Source organism: Talpa europaea, assembly GCF_964194135.1.
Source record: "Talpa europaea genome assembly, chromosome: 16".
Lineage (NCBI taxonomy): Eukaryota > Metazoa > Chordata > Mammalia > Eulipotyphla > Talpidae > Talpa > Talpa europaea.
This window is the reverse complement of record NC_140084.1, coordinates 21,463,824-21,486,675: the sequence shown is the minus strand read 5'-3', so window position 1 is coordinate 21,486,675 and position 22,852 is coordinate 21,463,824.

Here is a 22,852-nt window from a genome sequence, read left to right as displayed (position 1 = left end):
TCTCTGGGCTTAAGTGTGACCACCGTGAGATGCTCTGTGAGATTTTGGACTCCAGAGACTGATGATGGAACCATGGACCAGGAAGCCATTCCCAAGTGGGGCTCAAAGGTCTGAGCAAACGCAGGTCCCCAAACGGCAGCAGTGGGAATGATTGGAGTTTTCTGATTACTAGAGGGTAGTGGTGTGATTGACATGGAAGAAAACAAAGCCAGACCTCTATCTGACATATTTACAAGAAATTCTGGATGGATCGAAAACGTAAATGTAAAAAAGACAAAAAAATAAGCAATATATCTCTCTTTCTGTATTATCTATGATATAGTAAGTGGGGCCAAAAAAGCAAAACTTCAGAGAAATATTCTAGTAAAAAACCTGTACTAGTTGGGGGAGGAAGCAAAAAAGAAAAAGCCCATGTAAGACTATTCAAGTTTCCAATTACCAGTGCAGGCCAGAGAAAGAGCTAAAGCCTGGGCTGGGAGCAGTTAGCATCAATTATCTCTCTCTTAGGGGAGACAGCAGGTGGAGTGGGAGAGAGGAGGAGAGACTATAAGAAAGTAAGCAAAAATGTTCATTGCAAGCCGGAGAAAAAAATGACATGATGAGCAAAAATACAAAATATAAAACATTATCTACATTAGTGTACATACGTACTAATTAAGTAACCATATAGACAAAGATGTTAATGTAACAAACTAAAACAAAAGCATTAATCGAATTAGGTGGTAGAATTGTAACTATTATCTTAGATGGTGCTGTTTTAATTTTTTTTGCAATATTGTGACTCGAAAAATAACATATAGCCATACTGAAAGTCATTAAAAGTAAATTTTCCCTAATTTCCAGATAAAGCCAGAAAATAAAACCAGAAGAAGGCCACGCACTCCTGGGTGGTGGGGTGCAGGCCAGGGAGCAGAGGCAACTCTGGATGACAAACACAAAGCTCTGTCTCCTCTCTGATGCGATCTGAATTTCTACAGGATTCTCCAAATTAAAGAAAAGGCCCCTCCTGGACTGTATTTTCATCTGTAGGCTTTTCATTTTACCCATTTAATTTGGATTCAAATGAGTGTGGCCAACCTGATGACAACAATTCCAGGGTGAAAATGCTCTATTGGCCGGGTTGGTGCACTGTCTTGATCGACTTTTTTGTTTGACTTCTCCAAGGCACCCCCAAGTGTGCTAATGAGATGGAGGCGGTCACAGCCTCCTTAGCTGGGAGAAATGAAGGTTTTCATCTTTTATTAAAGACTGGAAATGGCTAAAAGTGCTACCTCTGAGAGGCAAGGTTTAAAGAAGAAAACTGATATATTTTGCTAATTAAACCATTAAAAACCTCATTTAGGTGTAAATAAGGAAGGCCCATTAAATCTTAATGTACAGCGTGGGGTGTGTGCTGCGCTCCTGTGCTAAGCGCCCAGGCCCTGACCCCAGGAAAGTGATTAAAAATAGAACTCCCACCGAAGCACTCTCTAGCCCCTATTGGATAGGAGCTGATCCCCAGAAAAGGAGATGTGGCTTCTGTGCATGCCCTGCCCCATCCCTACCTAGTCCCCAAGTACACTGAACAGGAGGCAGGCCCCCAGACTGATCCTGGAGGCTCCTCACAGTTTAGGGAAGGGCGTTCTAGAACCCAGCAGGCCCCTGGACTATCTCAGAAACTGTCTGGTGGGTCTGCGAGGTGCACAGATAGTGTGGCTGTAACTCTGTCCTGTCCTGCCGTCAAATCTCAGCACCTGCGTGATTCAGTTCCATTCATAAAATGCCATTGGGCAGAATCAAACTCTCCTCAGAGTCTGATGTCGATTAAATAAAATAATATATATGAAACTAGCTAGTGGGGATGGCTTGGTACATTCTATAAATATAGAATATTTTAGAAATATTTATAAATATAAATATCTTAGACACCTCCCCCAAAGTAAAAATATAATAACTCTTCTTAAAAATATATGCACCATCATGTTAACAGTGGTATTTTCTGGATGCCTTTGATTTTCTATGATTACATGTCTATATATTCTAGGATGACATTATATTACTTGTGAAAAACAAGGTATTTGAAAGAATGTTAATATTCAGACAGATGACTTGTGAGGTGAGACTGCTACCTGACTGGTGGGTTTTTTATTTTTTTTTAAGATTCATTTATTTATGCATAAAAGAACTGGGGTACAGGCCAGAGGTGGGGGTGGGTGAGAGGATTCACCAGAGACAGAGTGAGGACCAGAACAGGCAGATCTATTGAAATACACTGCTGAGGGGAGCAGTGGGCGAGACAGGAAAGGTCTGCTGTGCCATGTGGGTAGCTCTTTGGCCTGGGATCGAACTCGTGCTGCAGTGGCTGATAGTTTCGTAGTGCTGAGACTTAACCCCTTGCACCACCAGGGAGGCCCAGGTGGGTTTAGTTTTTCTAGACCTATACACTTTTGTGTATAAGTACTTTTTCTACTTATACACTTTCTACTTTTTCTTCACATATACTTTGTATCTTTTTTTAAAAGCATAAGCATACATTGCCTTTTTCAAAAATGAATGAATTGATGAGTTAAAAAATGAAAGCACTTGTATGTGTAAACATGGAACACAAGACTCAGAGTCACCAAGCTGGAGAGCGGGGTCGTGTCCCAACCTGCGCCCTCCCCTCACAAGGCCTTGTCTTCCATGTGACCTCTCGAGAAACATCCATTAGAAACAGACTTTTAAGCAACACCGTCGATGGGAAAGAAGAACAAAGAGCCAGTGTGTCTTGGGGTTGACTGTGAGGGGGGAATGTGGGAACAGACAGGGGGAGCCCAGCTTATGCCCAAGGACTGTGGAGAAATAACATAACGGTGGGACATCATAGAAATGGGGGGTTCCATGTTTCCTGCCCCACCCAGGGACGGGTGGAGCTGAGCAGGAAGGGGAAGCAAGAAAAGACGAGAAAAAAGGACTTAGAATGTAGGAGACTTAGAGGAGGCACGTGGAGCAGAGAGACAGAGAGACATGTGAAGAAGCTGCACTTGCTTCTTGGTCTAGGACCTGGACGAGGGACTTAGGGAACATGGAAGAAACAGGGAGGGGACAGGGGGCTGGCGATGGCAGCCTTTATCTTAACTGGTAGCTTGATTTTACCCTTTTCCTTCTGGACTTGTCTGGCCCTTCTGCTCCTTTCCTATGGTCCCCACCAGAAGGTGCCATAGACTTGTGGCAGGCTTTTGGGCCTCAATGGCCCTGCTTTGGCTGGACATTGACCCACAAGGGGATGGATAACTATGAGTGTTTAATTGGAAACCATTTTAACTTTATTCTTTCTCTTCTCTGAATCACACAGTCATTGTATTAAAGTTCTCTTCTATTGAAGATCTTATACACTAGAGTATGCTTTGGCATTATGCTGTGGATGGCAGGACCCATTGAAAGCTGGCAGGTTTGGAGGTCCTGGGGTGCCCCTCATTTTTCCCATTAACAGTAAGACCAGAGGCAGAGGGTGCAAATGCATCCAGCCACAGGCCTCATGAGTTATTCACTGATAGAATCACTCATTCATTGAACAAATAATGTATCAAGGGTTTGCCATATGCCACTAAGCTGAGGACATGGGGGAACAGGATTTCATGGGGGCTTAGTCAGTGGGGGAAGCAGCATGTACACAATTAATATGCATACCTCTTAAATAACACGTCCGGGGCCCTATAGACACGTCAGGCTATCAGGTTGGTAAAGGTCAGTGAGAGGCTCTGAAGAAATTACTTATAAATTGAGACCTATAGGATGTGTAATGCTCAGCCAAGTTAACAGCAAAGGAAAGATCATTCTAGAAGGGTGAAACTGCATATAAGAACATCCTGAACAAGAACTTCAAGAGTGAAGTTCGAGGCAAGCACAGTGAGGAAGTCCTTGCGATGTGCTGTGCAATGTTGTTCTGCAATAACAAGCTGTGTATGCACTTGGACACTTGCTAAGAGGTTAGAGCTCTTGTTAAGTGTTACCACAATTTTAAAAATGAAGGAAGAGAGAGTTTTCAGCAGGCCAAGTGGTTGAAATGTAGTGAAGGTGGAGCGGGTGTGGGGTGAGTAAGGGATAGGGCTCAGAACTGGGGCAAATACAATAAGTCCTCACTTATAATAGATTCTTGGAAACTGCGGCTTTTAAGCAAAACAACATACAATGAAAACAGGTCCTCAAATAATGCAGCTTTGGCCGGCATTGCTTTTTTCTCATCAATGTTATAACAACACAACACTGAACAAGGGGACATTATTTGTTCCTTGAGGACCTGGTGTCCATGAGGCAAGTATCCCATCCAGATCCGCCTCTGCTCACAAACGCTCAGTTCTGTGCTCATTTCCTCAAGCCCATGTGGGTGAGGTGCATGTTAAGGCGTTTGCATTAATACTTCATGGTGTGGGTCACCATTGATTCCTGCATTTTGCCAAGATTGGGGTTAACATCTTAAGTCAAGAAAAGCCATTGCTGGGTATTAAGTTTCTGTGAGGGAGATTATAGTTGCATGGGAGGCCCCTGGTCTGCCTGCCCATGGATTGAACGCAGGCCCAGAAAACCACCATGAGAAAGACCCCACAATGTATGCATTTTCATTTTGGTTATAGTCCCCATACAATTGCACCCCCTTTATTTTGACCCTAGTCCTTCCTCTCCCTCCCTCCCCCACCCCAGTGTGTCTCTGGTTTATAGTTGCTTGTTGATTTTGATTTTTACTTTGTATTAATTAGTCTTTTTCCTGGTCCCTTATTTAGGTTTTCTAAATTCCTGCTATGAGTGAGACCATCCGGTATTTTTCTTTTTCTGTCTGACTTATTTCGCTGAGCATGATCCCTTCTAGCTCCCTCCATGTTATTGCAAACTGCATGTGTTTATCTTTTTTGATTGCTGAGTAATATTCCATGGTGTATATGTACCACATCTTCTTGATCCAGTCATCTATTTTTTGGCATTTGGGTCACTTCCATAGCTTAGCATACATTGTGCAAAAAATGAAAAATGATGTAAGAATTATATAAAATAAAATATTAATTAATTAATTAACTATCAAAAAGAGTAAACTATAACAGTAATAACTGATTAAAAGATAAATTTAATATTTTTAGATATCAAATAAAAATTTACAAGAATGCAAAAAAAAAAGACCCCACAGAGACAGGCCCTTCCATCCCCTCTCTCTTCTCATTCTTTTTGTTTCAGACACATTCACCTGCCTCAGGGCCTTGGTACATGCCCTAGGATTATCTCCACCCTCTTTTTCATGGGACACAGTTCCTCCTAATTGTTCAGCTGTCTTGGCAAGCCTCGCAGCCTAGGGGAAGCCCCAAATACTCCTTCCTCCCAGCAAGCATCCTTTGTCATTGTGCGTTTAGAGAACTCTGTCCTCTCCTTCACAGGGATTCTCCAGTTCTAAATAAAACATTGATTATCATGATTATTTCATTAATGGCATTTCCTCTATTCATCAATAAGTCCAATAAAAGCATAAAATAAGTCTGTTGTTCATCCCCAGTGCCTAGTACAGTACCAGGCCCATGTCAGGCCCTTAAATAATGAGGGGGAAAAGAATGAATGGAAGAATGAATGAATTTCTTCATGAAAGCAGATGTCCTGGATATTTATAGTAATCTTGGCAATAGGACCATGCCCTGAGGTTTCCCAGGGCAGCCAGGCAAAGCCAGCCATGGTCAGAGCAATAGGAGAGGTGTTTTCCCAAAGGAGCCAACCTTGCCTCACTGGCGCTGGAAAGGGCCTTTTGTTCTTCAGTTCACTGAGAACAGAAATGAGCCAGCTGCTGTGCCAGAAGACAATTGCTGGGGTCAGTGCCCTTGAATCCATGATATTGAACAATTCCATCATTTCTGTCTGCTAAGTGATTCCAGACCAGTGACTCATAGTGGAGGAATAGAGCGAAGTGCTGGATAACCCCCACCTCTCCTGTTCCTAACAAGACCTGAACTGAAGAGGGATTTTGGACATCAAAGCAGGCAGGTCCCCCAATTTGCTCCCCTCATCCAGGACCAGAGATTTTCCTTCCAGTAGGGAAAGTATGTTGTTTGGGCCTCTGTGCCCTTGTGTGCAAAATCCCAACAGTTGTGCCCATTTGTCTTCTGACCCTTGGGTGTCCAAGACCTGCCAGCCTCTGGCACCAGGAACAGAGAAGCCTACCGAAGGCAGGATAAGCCAATGGGCTTGGGAAACAGGATGAGAAAACAGGTCAAGTCAGATCCTAAACTGAAAGTAGACACATTGGAAATTTTCTGGAGGGAAGAGGATTTGCATGGTATCCTAGAAGAAAGGTAGGAATCAGAAGGTGGACAAAAAGGGAAAGAGGAGCAGGAGGAGGTCTCAAGCATGCATGGGTGTGGTGATAGGTCCAAGCTTGGCAGAGAGACTGTGGGGGTCAATGAGTGTCATCACCTCTATCCTCAATGTTGAAGTAGAAGGTAACCGACTAGCACCTCATAGAGATGGAGGTTCTCAGCAGGGAGAGCTGTGTGAGCCACCTCTGGGATTTCAGATTGTGTCCCCTTCATAATAAGCAAGAATGGTACTGTCCCTCTCCATTTCAGAGGGTAGTCTTGATGTTTGGCTGACACTCAGAAGGTGCCACTGTGCTCTGCCTCTCACTCACCCAAGCTGGGCTGTAAAACTCACCCAAGCTGAGCTGCAACCTTTCAAGAGCCAGTTGTTCATCACATGATCAAACCAAGATGGATGGAGGAGAAATGTAAACTTTGTCCCACCAGCTTGGTTCAGAATCAGGGGCTCCCCTAGACAAGAGAAGAAACTTAAGTAATCCCCCCTGCCCCGTTCCCAGGATGAGTAAAACTAGTGATTGTATTTCTACCCAATGCATTCAAGTAAAGAAGATGGGCCGGAACCCCACCTTCTTTGTGAATCCACTACACTTTCTAGCTCTATCACCTCAACAAGCTGTTCAACTTCCTCAAACTTGCTTTTTCCATATGTAAAATAAGATAAACATACCTCCTACTCTGAGAAGCCCTCTCTGAGAAGGTAATATGAGCTGAAACCTTGAGCAAAATCCAGGTGTGAATTTCTGGGGACAGTGCTTTCCAGACAGAGCAAACAGAAATCACAAAGCCTGAGGCAGGAGCAAACCTGGCTTATTTGAAGACTAACAACAATGATAATAAAAGCTGGTGTGTCTGGAGCAGCAGGAAAGATCAGATGGAAGGAGATGATGTCAAAGAAGGAGGAAGGGGCCCATATATATGATCTTCATGGCTGTAGTTTATAGTAGCATGATGAGAAAACACCTAGTATTTTAGGCAAGAGTGATGTGGTTTACATTTGTAAAAGATTGTTCTGGATGAGGCATAAAGAAATGGATATAGGTAGACAGGAGGCAAGGTACAAGCACAAAGAATATTTATGTTGTTCCAGCAAGAGATGACAGTAGCTAGAATTAGAGTAATAGCAATGGAGGTGGGAAGGTAGACAGATTAGGACATCATGGGGTAAAGACAATAAGACTTGCACAGGCATGACCTGTAAAATTCCAGGAGTTTAATAGTTTTGCTTCATTTTTTAAAATGAAGTAATAATCTTCATTTTGTTCCATCTCAGTCCCCTTCAATCAAAATTGCAGCATTTCTGCTGAGATTGTCAGCTGGATCCACATATCACACATCTAATCTCACCAGTAAGTAGGTGTGCAGTCACCTCATGTCCTCTCCAGAACATTCTTCCTCATTGTTTTGCACTATGACTGAGAATTTTCCAATCTTCAAGTTCTGGTCCTTTTTTGCTTAACAATTCCTTCTTTAACTTAATTCTTTCTTCTCAGTAAGGACAAGCCAGGTTACACCTTCAACACTTTGTTTTAAATTCCCCTCAGCTAAATATCCAAGCTCATCACCTGCAAATTCTTCTTTTCACAAAACAATAGAACACATCAGCATGTTTTCTGCCACTTTATAACAAAGATCAACTTTCCCCCAGTTACCAATAACATACTCCTCATTTCTCTATTTGACATCTCACCAGAAGCAAAATATTTCATTCATTCATATTTCTAAGAACAGTCTTTTCAATACAATGTAGGCTTTTTCTATCAAAAAACCTAAAAATTTCTATCAAAAAAGCCTCAAAATTTTTCCAGCTTCAGAGGATTCTAGGAAGATGGTAAAGTAGAAAGCATCAGGACTCTATCTCCCTGCCTGGACAAATGATTACAATAGCAGGATCTGTCTATTGTTTGAAACTCTGGGCTCGGTTGAAGGGTTGCTCCTACCAGGGGAAGACTTGAAGAATAAAATTGCAGTGAATTTCAGTAAATGTAAGCTCTTACCACAGTAGCAACTACCCATCCCCCATTCTTAGCAGGCAGCCATGCACCTGTTCCTGGTACTTCTTGCACACAGCTTGTGAGAACTGTGGTAGGCAAAAAGGATTTTCACTCCCAGTGTTGGGCATCTATGCTTTCATTGCTGATTGCTGCTTCTTATCACAGAGGGACATACAAAGGGCAAGAGAGACGTTGTTGTCACACCTCCCTTAATCCCATTGTTGCAAACCCCACTCCCTAGCTGAAATGAATTATAGGGTACTTGAGGGACTAGCACCCTTTGCTCCCAGACCCCTTCATTTTTGTCTTTTCCTCCTTTGGGGAGCCAGACTATGCTTGAAGACTGGGACATACAAAAACAACAACTGCATACATGGGGAATGTTAAAAAGTAAACACACATGAGTAGGGAAACACTCCTAAAAGACCTGAGAAGACCCTAAGTTTACGTCCTTAGATTGATCCTCCACACAGAGGTAGCTATGACAATGAAGGGGAAAAAATAACAAAACAAAAAAAAAAAAACCAGCAAACCATGAGGAAAGGGTGGAATCTGATTTCCAGCGATACCACATTACTAGATTCTAATGCCCAGTTTTCAATAAGAAGTCAGGAGGCATACAGAGACAAGAAAGTGTGGCCAATAAAAAGGGAGAAATCAATAGAATCTATTCCTGAAAAATACCTGATGACAGATATACTAGACAAAGACTTTAAAACAGCAGTAATGGAGATTTTCAAACAACTAAAGGAAGATGTGAAGGCAAGGAAATGATGAGTGAACAAAATGAAATATCGATATAGAGACAGAAATCTAAAAAGATACCAAAAATAAATTCTAGAGTTGACAATACAAAAACTGAAAGGAAAATTTCACTAGAGGGCTTCCCTGGTGGTGCAGGTGGTGGAGTGCTGCACTGTGAAGCTGTCTGCAGACTCTGCAGGGTGGGTTCGATCCTGGCCAGCTGGTGAGAATCCTACATGGTGATCAGACCTCTCCTGTTGCGCCCGCTGTTCCCCTCAGCAGTGTATTTTGTCAGTCTGCCTGTTCTGTTCCCTACTCTGTCTCTGGTGAATCCTCTCACCCTCCCGCACATCTGGCCTGTACCCCAGTTCTTATATAAATAAATAAATCTTTAAAAAAAAAAGAAAATTTCACTAGAGGCCTTCATCAGCAAAGGTAAACAAGCAGAAGAATCAGTGAACTTGAATATAAGACAATGGAAACTACCAAGTCTAAGGAAAAGAAAGGAAAGAATAGGAAAAAAAAACCATAACCTAAGCAATCAGAACACCATCAAATGGACTAACATACACATTGTGGAAATCTCTGACAGGGGAAAGAGATAAAAAGGAACAGAGAATATTTGAAGAAATAATGGCTGAAATTTCCCCAAATTTTATAAAAAATACAAATATATTCACAAAGCTCAATGTAGAAAATTCAAATTATTAAAATGAGAAATGAAAGTGTAGACATATCAATTTTACAAAAACAAAAAGAATTGTAAGAGAAGTCTATGAGCAATTAGATGCCAACAAATTGGATAACATAAACAAACAAGATAAAGTCCAATAAACACAGTCTATTAACACTAAATCATGAATAAAAAGAAAATCTTAATAGACCTATGTTTAGTAAGGTTATTGAATCAGTAATCAAAAAAAATTTCCCAACAAAGAAATAACTGGTAGACCTGATGGCTTCACCATGAATTCTCCCAAATCCTTCTCAATCTCTCTCAGTCCTTCTCAAACTTTCCAAAAAACAGTTGAAGTGGTATGAACACTTGCTATCTTGGCCCTTGAAACTGAAATGATGACCATACAAAGATACTATAAAAAAACTAGAGACCAATATCCCTTATGAACATTAATGCAAAACTAGACAACTGGATTTAGCAGCATATTAAAAGGATTATAAAACATGATGAAGTAGAATTTATTCTTGGAATGCAAGGGTGGTTCAACATAAAAAAAGAGCAATGTAATACAGCATATAAGCAGCATGAAGGGGAAGAACCACATACTCCTCTCAATTGATGCAGAAAAGGCATTTTATGGGCCTCCCTGGTGGCGCAAGGAGTTAAGCACAGCACTATGAAGCAATCTGCAACCTCTGCAGCATGAGTTTGATCCCTGGCTACCCAAGGAGTTACCCACATGGCTTAGCAGACCTCTCCTCGCTCACCCGCTGCTCCCCTCATAGTGTATTTCAGTCAGTCTCCCTGTTCTGTTCCCCGCTCTGTCTCTGGTGAATCGTCCCACCCCCAACACCTCTGGCCTATACCCCAGCTCTTGTATGCATAAATAAATAAATCTTTTTTAAAAAATTAAAAAATAAAAGATCCAACACCCTGTCATGAAAAAACACTCAAAAAATAGGAATATGCTACTGCTACATTCTTGATTACTATGAGAGTATAGTAAGTTTTGAAATCAGGAGGTGTGAACCCTCCAGTTTTGTTCCTCTTCAAGCTTGTTTTGGTTATTCAGTGTTTCTTGAGATTCTATATGAATGTTAGGATGGGTTTTTCTATTTTGGTTTTTAAAAAGTCATCGGAATTTTGATAGGGATTGCATTGAATCTGTAAATCATGTTGGGTAGTATTAAATTTTTCACAATATTGAGTCTTCCAGTCCATGAACATGGAATGTATTTCCACATATTTATGTGTTCTTTAATTTCTTTCAGCAATATTTTTTAATTTCCATTTTACAAGTCTTTCACTTCCTTGGTTTGAGTTCATTCCTAAATGTTTTATTCCTTTTGATACCATTGTAAGTAGAGTTGTTTTATGATTTCATTTTTGGATTGTTTATTGTTTCCATATAGAAATACAACTAATTTTGTATGTTGACTTGTATCCTGTTACTCTGTTCAGTTAGTTTATTAGTTCTATTGGGCTTTTTATATTTTCAGGATTTTCTGCATTGTAAAATCAAATTATATGGAATCTGGGATGAATTTACTTCTTCCTGTTAGACAACCACGTAGATATGCAAATAAGATTTTCATAAATACCAACCTAAATTCATGGGAGAATTTTAAGTTTGAGATACTATATTTGGGAGAGATAGGCATGTAGTTGGTAACAAGAGCATCTAGGTAAGGAAGAATGTCAAGGTCTGACCCTGGAATTTTCTGATGCAAAGTACTAGTCAAAGAGACTTGGGTCAACAGCAAGTGAGGTCAGAGGAAAACCAGAGAGCCAAGTGTGTTTAGAAGAATGGAAGGATTGGTGTTATCTTTCCAATAGGTCAATGGTATTTTTAGGAGGGGTTGAATTAGGTGAATATGAAGAGGTGACCACTAGCTTGGGAAACACAAACTTGTATATTTATCAAGAGTAATTTCAGTGAAGTAGTGGAGGTGGAATTTTGACCACTAGGGAGTTGAAGAGAGAATTGGAGGTGATAAAAATCGTGATAGCAATTATGGATAACTGATTTGAAAAACTTTGCTGTAATGAGAACAGAGCATCAGGATTGTAACTGGGAGTAAGTGATAAGTGAAGAAAGGGGCTTTTAAAGGTGGGATCAGAAAGTCATTCCAAGATGAAATTGAGTCCCTAAAGAGGGAAAACAATGGTCAGAAGAATGAAATTGAGTCCCTAAAGAGGGAAGTAAAAGAAATGCAGGAGATCAAAGAATTAATGGAAGAACTGAAGAATTCTGGGAAAAGCAATGAAAGCAGAATAGATGAAATGGAAGAACGAATAAGTACTCTTGAAGACACAGAAATAAAAAGAACCAAAACAGAAAAGGAAAGAGAAGTACGAAGGAAAAAGAATGAAGAAAGACTTCGGGAACTATCTGACTCCATGAGGAAAGGAAATATAAGAGTTATAGGAATACCAGAAGGAGACGAGAGAGATGTAGGAACAGAGAAAATATTCAAAGAGATAATTGAAGAGAAGTTCCCAAATGTGAAGAAGGAGCTGAAAATTGATATACAAGAACCAAGAAGAACACCAAACTTCCACAACGAAAGGAAAAATACAGCAAGACACATAATAGTAAAGCTCCCAAGAATCCAGGACAAGGAAAAAATAATGAAGCTGGCAAGAGGGAAGAAACAGATAACATTCAAAGGAAAGCCAATCAGGCTGACATCAGACTTCTCCGAAGAAACACTACGGGCAAGGAGAGAGTGGAAAGACATAGTCAACAGACTCCAAGAAAACAGATGCCAACCAAGAATACTCTATCCCGCAAAGCTCTCCTTCCTCTTTGAAGAAAGAATATGGACCTTCCCAGACAAACAGAAACTCCGGAATTTCATTACAACTAAACCCCCACTCCAAAAAATACTACAAGGAGTCCTAAAGCCAGAACCTCAGAAGGACGAATAACAATGAAAGAAGGCCAAAAAAAAAAAGTTATTAAAAGAATACATAAATGAAATCAAAGGAAAGACAAACACAATGGCAAATACAGATGCTAACATATCAATATTAACTCTAAATGTAAATGGACTAAACTCTTCAATAAAAAGACACAGAGTTGCAGCCTGGATTAAGAAACAAAACCCAACCTTTTGCTGTCTCCAGGAAACACATTTAGCTACAAAAGATAAAAATAGGCTCAAAGTTAAAGGATGGAAAACAATCCTACAAGCAAATGGACCAAAAAAGAAAGCAGGAACAGCTATACTTATATCAGATAAAACAGATTTCAAACTCAAAAAGATAAAAAGAGACCCCAATGGTCATTACATTATGATCAAGGGGACAATACTTCAAGAAGAAATAACACTCATTAACATATACTCACCAAACGAAGGAGCACCAAAATATATCAGACAACTGTTGTCCTCTCTGAAAACAGACATCAGAGAAAACACATACGTAGTGGGAGACTTCAACACACCACTATCAACAATGGATCCATCAACAAGACAAAAAATAAGTAAAGAAACCAAAGCTCTAAATAAGGACCTAGAGCAATTGGGCTTAACAGATATCTATAGAACACTAAACCCCCAAAAAACGGAGTACACATTTTTCTCAAGCGCACATGGATCATTCTCCAGGATTGATCACATACTGGGGCACAAGACAAACATCAACAGATACACCAAGATTGAAATCATATCAACCATCTTTTCTGACCATGAAGGCATCAAACTAGAAATAAACCATAAAAAGAAGGCAAGGAACTTTCCTACCTCATGGAGATTAAAAACCACACTACTGGAAGACCACTGGACTAATGAGGAGATCAAAGAAGAAATTAAAAAATTCTTTGAATTGAACGACAAGGAGGACACCAATATCCTAAATGTATGGGATGCAGCAAAAGCAGTAATAAAAGGAAAATATATAGCAATAGAAGCTCACATCAAGAAACAAGAAAGAACTAAAAGAAACAACCTAATCTCGAAGCTCAAAGATCTAGAAAAAGAACAACAAAAAACCCCAAAACCAGTAGAAGAAAAGAAATAATAAAAACCAAAGCAAAAATAAATGAAATTGAAACTAAAAAAACAATCCAAAAGATCAATGATACCAAGAGCTGGTTCTTTGAAAAAATCAATAAAATAGACAAACCCCTAGCCAGGCTCACAAAGGAAAAAAGGGAGAAAGCACAAATAAACAGGATCATCAATGAAAGAGGAGAAATCACAACGGACACAGCAGAAATCAAAAGAATAATCAATAACTACTATGAACAGTTATATGAAAACAAGTTTAACAATCTAGAGGAGATGGACAAATTCCTACAACTCTACAATCACCCAAAGCTAGATAACGAAGAAATAGAACACATAAACAGACCAATTACAAGCAGCGAAATTGAAATGGTAATCAAAAACCTCCCCAAAAACAAAAGCCCAGGACCTGATGGATTTACAAATGAATTCTACCAAACATTCAGAGACGAATTAGTGCCTATCCTTCACAAACTCTTCCAAAAAATTGAGAAGGAAGGGACAATACCAAACACGTTCTATGAAGCCAACATTACACTAATACCAAAACCGAACAAGGACAACACAAAAAAGGAAAACTACAGGCCAATCTCCCTAATGAACACTGATGCAAAAATCCTCAATAAAATTTTAGCTATCAGAATCCAACAATGTATCCATAAGATAATTCACCACGACCAAGTAGGATTCATTCCAGGGACACAAGGATGGTTTAACATCGAAAATCAATCAACGTTATCCAACACATCAACAAAAAGAAATATAAAAACCATATGATAATATCAATAGATGCTGAGAAAGCTTTCGACAAAGTGCAACACCCATTCATGATAAAAGCCCTTGAAATTCTTGGGATACAAGGAACATACCTCAACATCATAAAGGCTATCTATGACAAGCCAACAACCAGTATCATTCTCAAGGGTGAAAAGCTGAAAGCAATTCCATTAAGATCTGGAACAAGACAAGGATGTCCACTCTCACCACTGCTTTTCAATATAATACTGGAAGTCCTAGCCAGAGCAATGAGACAAGAGAAAGACATCCAAGGAATCCAAATAGGAAAAGAAGAAGTCAAACTATCACTATTTGCAGATGATATGATAATATACATAGAGGACCCCAAAAACTCCACAGAAAAACTAATTCAACTCATCAATCAGTTCAGTAAAGTGGCAGGATACAAAATCAACACTCAAAAGTCAGTAGCCTTCCTATACACAAACAATAAATCTGAAGAAGAAGAAATCAAAAAAACCATCCCTTTTTTTATTGAAACAAAAAAAATCAAATATTTGGGAATAAATCTAACAAAAGAGGTAAAGGACCTATACAAAGAAAACTATAAAACACTGTTAAAAGAAATAGAAGAAGACACAAAGAAATGGAAAGACATCCCCTGCTCATGGATTGGAAGAATAAACATTATTAAAATGGCCATCCTTCCAAAAGCAATATACAGATTCAATGCTATTCCAATCAAAATTTCAATGTCATTCTTCAAAGAAATAGAACAATTATTGATGAAATTCATATGGAATCACAAAAAACCCCGAATAGCCAAAGCTCTCCTGAAAAAAAAAAAGAAGGGAATGGAGGCATCACACTCCCAGACTTCAAACTCTACTACAAAGCCATAATCATCAAAACTGCATGGTATTGGAACAAGAACAGACATACAGACCAATGGAATTGAATAGAAAATCCAGAAATAAACCCACAGATTTATGGTCAACTAATCTTTGACAAAGGAGCAAAGACTATGCATTGGAGCAAAGAAAGTTTGTTCAATAAGTGGTGCTGGGAAAACTGGGTCGCTACATGCAAAAGAATGAAGCTTGACCACTACCTCACACCATACACAAAAATCAACTCAAAATGGATTAAAGAACTAGACATAAGACCTGAAACCATAAAATATATAAGGAAATATAGGCGAAACACTACATGACATGCACTTCAAAGACATCTTTACAGACGCATCACCCAAAGCAGTGATAGTGAAGGCAAAGATAAACAGCTGGGACTACATCAAATTAAAGAGCTTCTGCACAGCAAAAGAGACAATAACCAAAACAAAGAGAAATCCCACCAACTGGGAGAACATTTTTGCACCCAACACTAATGATAAAGGACTGATCACAAAAATCTGCAAAGAGCTGATGAGACTCAACAACAACAAAGAAAATAATCCAGTCAAAAAATGGGCAGAAGAGCTAAAAAGAAACTTCTCTGAAGAGCAAATGCAAATGGCCAACAGGCATATGAAAAAATGTTCAACATCACTTGTCATCAGGGAAATGCAAATCAAAACTACCATGAGATACCATCTTACACCAGTGAGAATGGCACATATTAAAAAAACTAGCAACAACAAATGTTGGCGAGGGTGTGGAGAAAAAGGAACTCTCCTGCACTGTTGGTGGGAGTGCAAACTGGTCCAACCACTATGGAGAGCTGTGTGGAGATTTCTGGACCTACTAAACATAGAGCTTCCATATGATCCAGCAATTCCACTCCTAGGTATTTACCCAAAGGACACAGAAACATCCATTCCAAAGAACACCTGCACCCCTATGTTTATAGCAGCACTGTTTACAATAGCAAAGCTTTGGAAACAACCCAAATGCCCAAAAATAGATGACTGGATCAAGAAGATGTGGTACATATATACCATGGAATATTACTCAGCATTCAAAAAAGATAAACACATGCAATTTGCAGCAACATGCATGGCGATGGAAGGGATCATGCTCAGGGAAATAAGCCAAAAAGAAAAAGAAAAATACCGGATGGTCTCACTCATAGCAGGAATCTAGAAAACTTAAATAAGGGACCAGGAAAAGAATAACTATAAGAAAGTGAAAATCAAAATCAACAAAAAACTATGAACCAGAGACACTTTTAGGGGGGCGGGGGCGGGAGGGGAGGGATTGGGGTCAGAATGGGGGGGCTGCAATTGTATGGGGAATATAAAAATAAAATTTATTATTTAAAAAAAAAAAAAGAAAAGAAAAGAAAGTCATTCCAAGACACTAGGATAGAAATGGACACACCAGAACAGTGTCAGGCATCCAGGCAGGGGATGGATGAGAGCCAGGAAACGGTTCCTGCCAGTAATGTGTATGCTAGTCTGTTTGATGGTATTCAATAAACATCATTTTTCAAAAGTTAAATATCTTGGGCCTCCCTGGTGGTGCAGGAGATAAGTCTCAGCACTATCAAGCTATCAAGCCATTCCGGCATGAGTTCAATCCCTGGCCAGGAAGCTACTCACATGGTGCAGCAGATCTCTCCTGTCTCACCTACTGCTCCCCTCTGCAGTATATTTCAGGAGATCTGCCTGTTCTGCTCCCCACTCTATCTCTGGTGAATCCTCTCTCACACACACACACTTCTGGCCTATACCCCAGTTGTTGTATGCATAAATAAATAAATAAATAAATAAATAAATAAATCTTTTTAAAAATTAAATATCTTGCCTCATTTCACAGAAGAGGCAACTGGAGCTCTGCTGGGCCTAAAGCCAGCCTGTCCTCCAGCTCTGGCAGCCACCACCTTTGTGCTCGATGCAGCTTTGTTAGGTTTCACCCAGCATTAAGGGCCATAGGATGGAAGGAGTGAAAACCGCACTCTAAGCAATGCAGGCCAAGATGAAGCTATTACCCTGGTCAGACAGAACAGAATAGAGTGGAGAGACTCCAGCCATGTGACCTTGGTGTTCCCCAACACATGCTGTGGATCTGCAGGCAAGACCCTCTACCTCTCTGGTTCTCAGATGCCTCATTCCTGGAAGAGGTATACCAAACCATTTTCCTTTTCACCAAGCAGTGCTGTCCCAGGGCACGGAGACATGATCTGTGATGAAATGCCCTAAAGGTGAGGCCTCCTGGGCCTCATTCCACAAGCCAAGATTCTCTGTGGCCAACTGCAGCTTCTCTGTTGTCACCATGACTTCAGGCTCACTTTTAAATTATTGGCCAGAAATATAGGGGAACCAAATAAGACATCAGTGTAAAAAAATAATAATGGTACAAAACACAACAAAGCAAAACCAGACAATTATAAATCAGAGACATCCTGCAGGGGAGGAGGAGGGAGAGGGATCAGAGGGAGGGAGGGAGGAGCACAGGGGACTGAGGTGATGGTACACGGGTTATTGGTGAAAGAAACTCTATGAGGACTACACCTGAGGGGCTGGGGGGAAGCAAATATTGTTTTTTAAATAAAATTTAAAAATTTTAATAAAATTTTTTAAATAAAATTTAAAAAATAAATAAAAAATAAAATTACTGGCCTGCATCACAAAGCTAGAGAACTCTATCAGGAAATGCAGTCATCCTCACAGAAAAAGTACTCACACCTTCCAGAGCCCCCACACAAGGACAAAACTATCCCCTGTCCCTTGTATAGAAATGAAGCCACATACTCATTTATGCTGGTCTGCCCATCTCCCTTTGCAGGTGTGGGGTGAGGTTAGACCAGGGTTATTGATGTAACATTCCTATTTTAAATGCAAAATAAAAGAGACATCATTTGTCTTGAATGCAAAATGAAGCCCAAGTGCATTTTTTAAGTTGCTAATGCATACTTGGTCTAGCCTTCTTTTCTTGGCAACACAGAACAAGCAAAAACATAGCAGGTTTGAGGTGGTTGTTTCCCTGTGAACATAATCAAAAAAGCTCTAAGGAGGCATTTTTTAATTTGCTTTTGCATTGGCTCTTTAAATTTATATAAATAGTGCTGTAATGAAACCCTTGTGTTCTTAAAATATTGCATCTGATTTCTGGGAACTGAACTTCTCCTGATTCCAAAAAATTAACGTAATGTAACATCAAATGCATTATTTCTAAAGTATTGTTCTTCATTATTTTTGCAGTTGCTGGGATAACAGTCATCTTTAAGCAGCCTGGCCACTGAAACTTTGCGTTTGCATAGGATTGAGTCATAAATATCTGCTAGAAAGCTCATGGCTCAGAAGACCTGTACCCAGCCTTCTAATATCTGAAGGTAATTTCCTTTCCATAATAGGGGTGTCTTTATTTCATTTTGAAAAAGAGAGAGAAAGATAGATTATTGAATCATTAGAATAATTGATCTTCAATAAGTGAAATTATCTTTAGATGATTAGATTAATTCTATGGTGGGGGGGAAGCTGATTTTCCAGTAAGTTCTGTCTTATTTTGTTCTCAAAGAAAGGATCATTCCTTTCTCCAATCCACCCTCTTTATTGTACCCAAAGACAGGCAGCAATAATTTGCTGCCTATTAAAGGACAAGTCTTCCACTTCTCTGTGATTGCCCAGGCTTCTTCTCAATGGACAGCTGGGGACAATTCACTGGTGATGCTGGTGGGAGAGAGAAAGAACATGGACTTCAATGGACTTCTAGTCATTCTCCTTCCAGTCTCAAGGTGGATGAAACCAAAGTTCTACTTCCACTCAACTCAACAAGTGCTTACTAAGAAACCATCAACAACAAACTGTACAATTAGTCGATGAAACATGAGCAGTGACTTGCATGTATGCTGACCTTCTATGGCCCAAATTCAATATCAACTTGAGATACCAAGTGGTTATTGGGTAACTGGGGCTAACTAAGAGGTGGCAAGAAGGTGAAGATACCAAACACCACACTAACCTAGGGTTCTGTCTTGGCTCTAACACCTAAAAAAGACAAAATGGATTATCTCTGAACTCTGTTTGCTGAAAAACATGGATAGCATCCTAATGCTCTCATCAGAGGTAAGGTAATGCTATAGTATTTAGGACACCATGCCCAGCACCCACTAATTGCTTAATTGTTCAGTAAGTAGGGGAAAGTTCCATTGGGTTAGAGATGAGGGGGATAGAATGAGCCATGGAAGCTTTCTTGGAGGATGTAGGTTTTAAATGATAAGGAGTGACTAGGTTTGATCAAGCAAAAAGGATCCCTTCTATTGTATGGATAGCTGGACTAAAGATCCATTCGGAAGACATTTAGGAAAATGGCCCAATATCTACGCTGAAGACTCCTTGCCACCAATGACTCAGTTCATGAGTCTGGTGGCTCAGAAAATAGGAGCTAGTTCTTACCATTGTTCTACTTGACAAAATGAGGAAAAAATGATTGCAAACAAAATTTCTAGAATTTCCATAGGGTATATATACATGCTGATTTGAATTAGCATGGCATATACCAAATAATAAGTGCTTAACAAATTCTTATTTGCAAATGGCACTGTTCGCTCCATTACTAGAGAGGATAATGAGTAGACTACCTTAAAAATTAAGTATAACATCCATTTATTGTAATAATTACCCAAATACTTGTACTTTTTCTTCCTGTATTCACTTTTAATAAAAAACTACAGATGATACCAAAGAGTTCATAACTGACATTCAGTCTTTTTAGAAAAAGTAGCCTTCCTTAGTCTAGTCTGTGCTCAGTTAATATGCAGTCAAGAATCTTCTAATTCCCCCCCTTGATCAATGGGAGCTAATTTCCAATATGAGGACTTAAAATATTGCTGTATCCTTCAATTTGAAAGAAAGATTCCATCACTAAGGTGGTCCCTGACCCCACTGTTAAGGAGGAAAGTGGACTCATGTATTTTCAGAGTATTGGACTTACAAGTGATCAATCTCTTTCACAGGTGGGACCTAAGGAGGAGGAAAGAATTATTCAAAGTCAAAAAGCCAGGCTAGGACTCAAGGTCAGAATGTCTTAACATTGCTTACCTCATATGTGCTGTAACGACTATCAATGGTAAAATTAAGGTCAACTTGACCAAATTAAATAGATTAGGTGAGACTGATTAATAGGAAGATTAAGTAGATATGTGAGAGAAAGGAAGAGAGAGAGAGGCAGACAGATAGAACAGAATCCCCATTCTTTATGCACTTGATTTATCTTAAGTTTAGCTTCTTGTTAAACTTCTATATAATGGCGATTCACCCCCACACACACACTTCTATTTAATGGAGAGTTTTTCTCTTTGCTTATGTCCAAATGAAGTTATCCCAAATCTTCTTTCCTTTTAGAAAAGTCTTTTTTAAATTTGTATTTAACCTCTACATTTTCAGATTTTATAAGAAATAAGCTCATTCATCCTCAACCATAGATCTCTTAGTTATTTAATAATGCATCCCAGCTAAACCCTGGCATCTTGTGAGATTGTAAACCCTCTTTAAGGCAAGCTACCCATCTTTCACCCTTATCCATCTTCACAGCAGAAATTACAAAACTGTTTTATAGACTGATGGCATCAGAATTATGTGGGGAGTCTTCTGAAATGTCTCTTCCTGGGTTCCACTCATAAAATCTGGTTCAGTGTATCTAAATGAACTTTGAAGGAGAGATCCAAGTCCTTTCTATAAAACCAAGAATTTCTTCAATATATGAGAGATTTTTGGTGCACCTGTTCAGTTCTAAAGACTGTGGGACATTCTCTGGTCGTTTTCTTATTCAAATGTAATGGAATTAATCTCCTTTTTGAGATAATTTGTTACCGACTGTGCAGGTGGATGACTTGAAGATATTTAATCATGAAAAATCCAGCAGAACATAGCCTCAGAGTGATATAACAATATTAAAAATTACTTTAGATCATTTGACAAATAATGTCAAAGAAAGAAGAAAAAAGAAGCTGAAACCCTGAGGAAGGGGGATATGCCTTTGCCAAGACCAAAATAAATTGTTCCTAATCTATTTTGACAAATTCTTTGCCTAAGAGAGTTGAAAGGAAGATCATAAATAAAGATGTCTGTGGCCAGAGGCCCAGTATCTGCCTGGAAGTCAATGGACAATATTTAGGCACACCTTCCTTCATCCACCCCAGAGCTTCAAACGTATTAACAATAACAAGTCATCAAGGTGTCAAGGTGACCCAAGATAAGACTGAGCTATCTAGATGTTGGGTATGGTCATCTATTTTAATTAATTGTATTGGTATAATGAACAGATGAGTTTAAGGATGGGAACAATTAATGTAAAGATATAGCATTCTCATTACAGGGTGAACTTGGAATGATATGAAGTTTCCAAGAAGGACCCTCAGCTCCAAGTTCTAGGCTTTAAACATGGTCAGATATTTGGAACAGGGAAAGAAGAAGGGTCTTGTTTACATCTGTGGAAGGTCCAACTTTGCTCTCCAAAATAGGCACCAGAAGGTCGACTTAGACAAGTTAGTATTCTATCATGCATATGGATAAGGGCTGACACAACTTGACTGATGACAAAGACAACTTCTGAAATACATATTTTTTAAAGCTACTTGCCTTTTCTTGTCTCTAAAATAACAATATAACAAGATGAGATGAGCCAACTGGCGAATGTCCATCAGCAAGTGGTTCAGAGGAGAACTGCCTGTGCTCTGCCCCTGGACAATGTGACACTCTGCTCCCTAAACTGCCTGTTCAGCAACCCTGCTAACATCTGCATGTGTCAGCACCTCAATACAGCAAAATCATCCTCAGAGCAGAGAGAAGATCAAGGAATTGAATGAATATGGATTTGGGAACCTAGAGACAGTGGACTCAGAGGATTCTTATTATTTTGTATGTGTGCCCTTTTGTACACAATCAGGAATAATTGAAGTAGTAAGAGCAATTCTTGCCATATTTATCCAGTTGGATCCATACTAGATATCTCAGTAAGAACACCAAATTGTTCTTAGATCCCCAAAATCATAGACTATCGAAGTAGGGATGCTTTTAGACTTCTCAGAGGTAATCCTCCTAATTAGTAGACTGACACCCAGGAAGCAGGGTGACTAAGTGACAAAGTTCATTTGAGAATCCCGGTTTTGAAAAATCCTCAATACTCTTTCACAGATGCCATGAAGGAGAAAGGTATGGTGGCTGGGTGGTGGCTGGGCAGATGGATAGCTGGATGGATGGATGAGTAGATAGACCCTTGGCCATATGAAACAGAAACAAGTGAAGCTCTTGCAGCGTTATAAATCCAACATGGCAACTTAAGTTAGCAGTTTCTTCTTTCATTCACTCTTTCATCATCTTCAATTGCCTCAATTCTCATATAATTAAGGCAATGAAATTTAAAAGTTCGAGGCCCTCGGCCCAGCTTTAAGGTTCTTTTGAATATAAATCCTCACTTCTTCACTGAGAGTCATCTAGTCTCA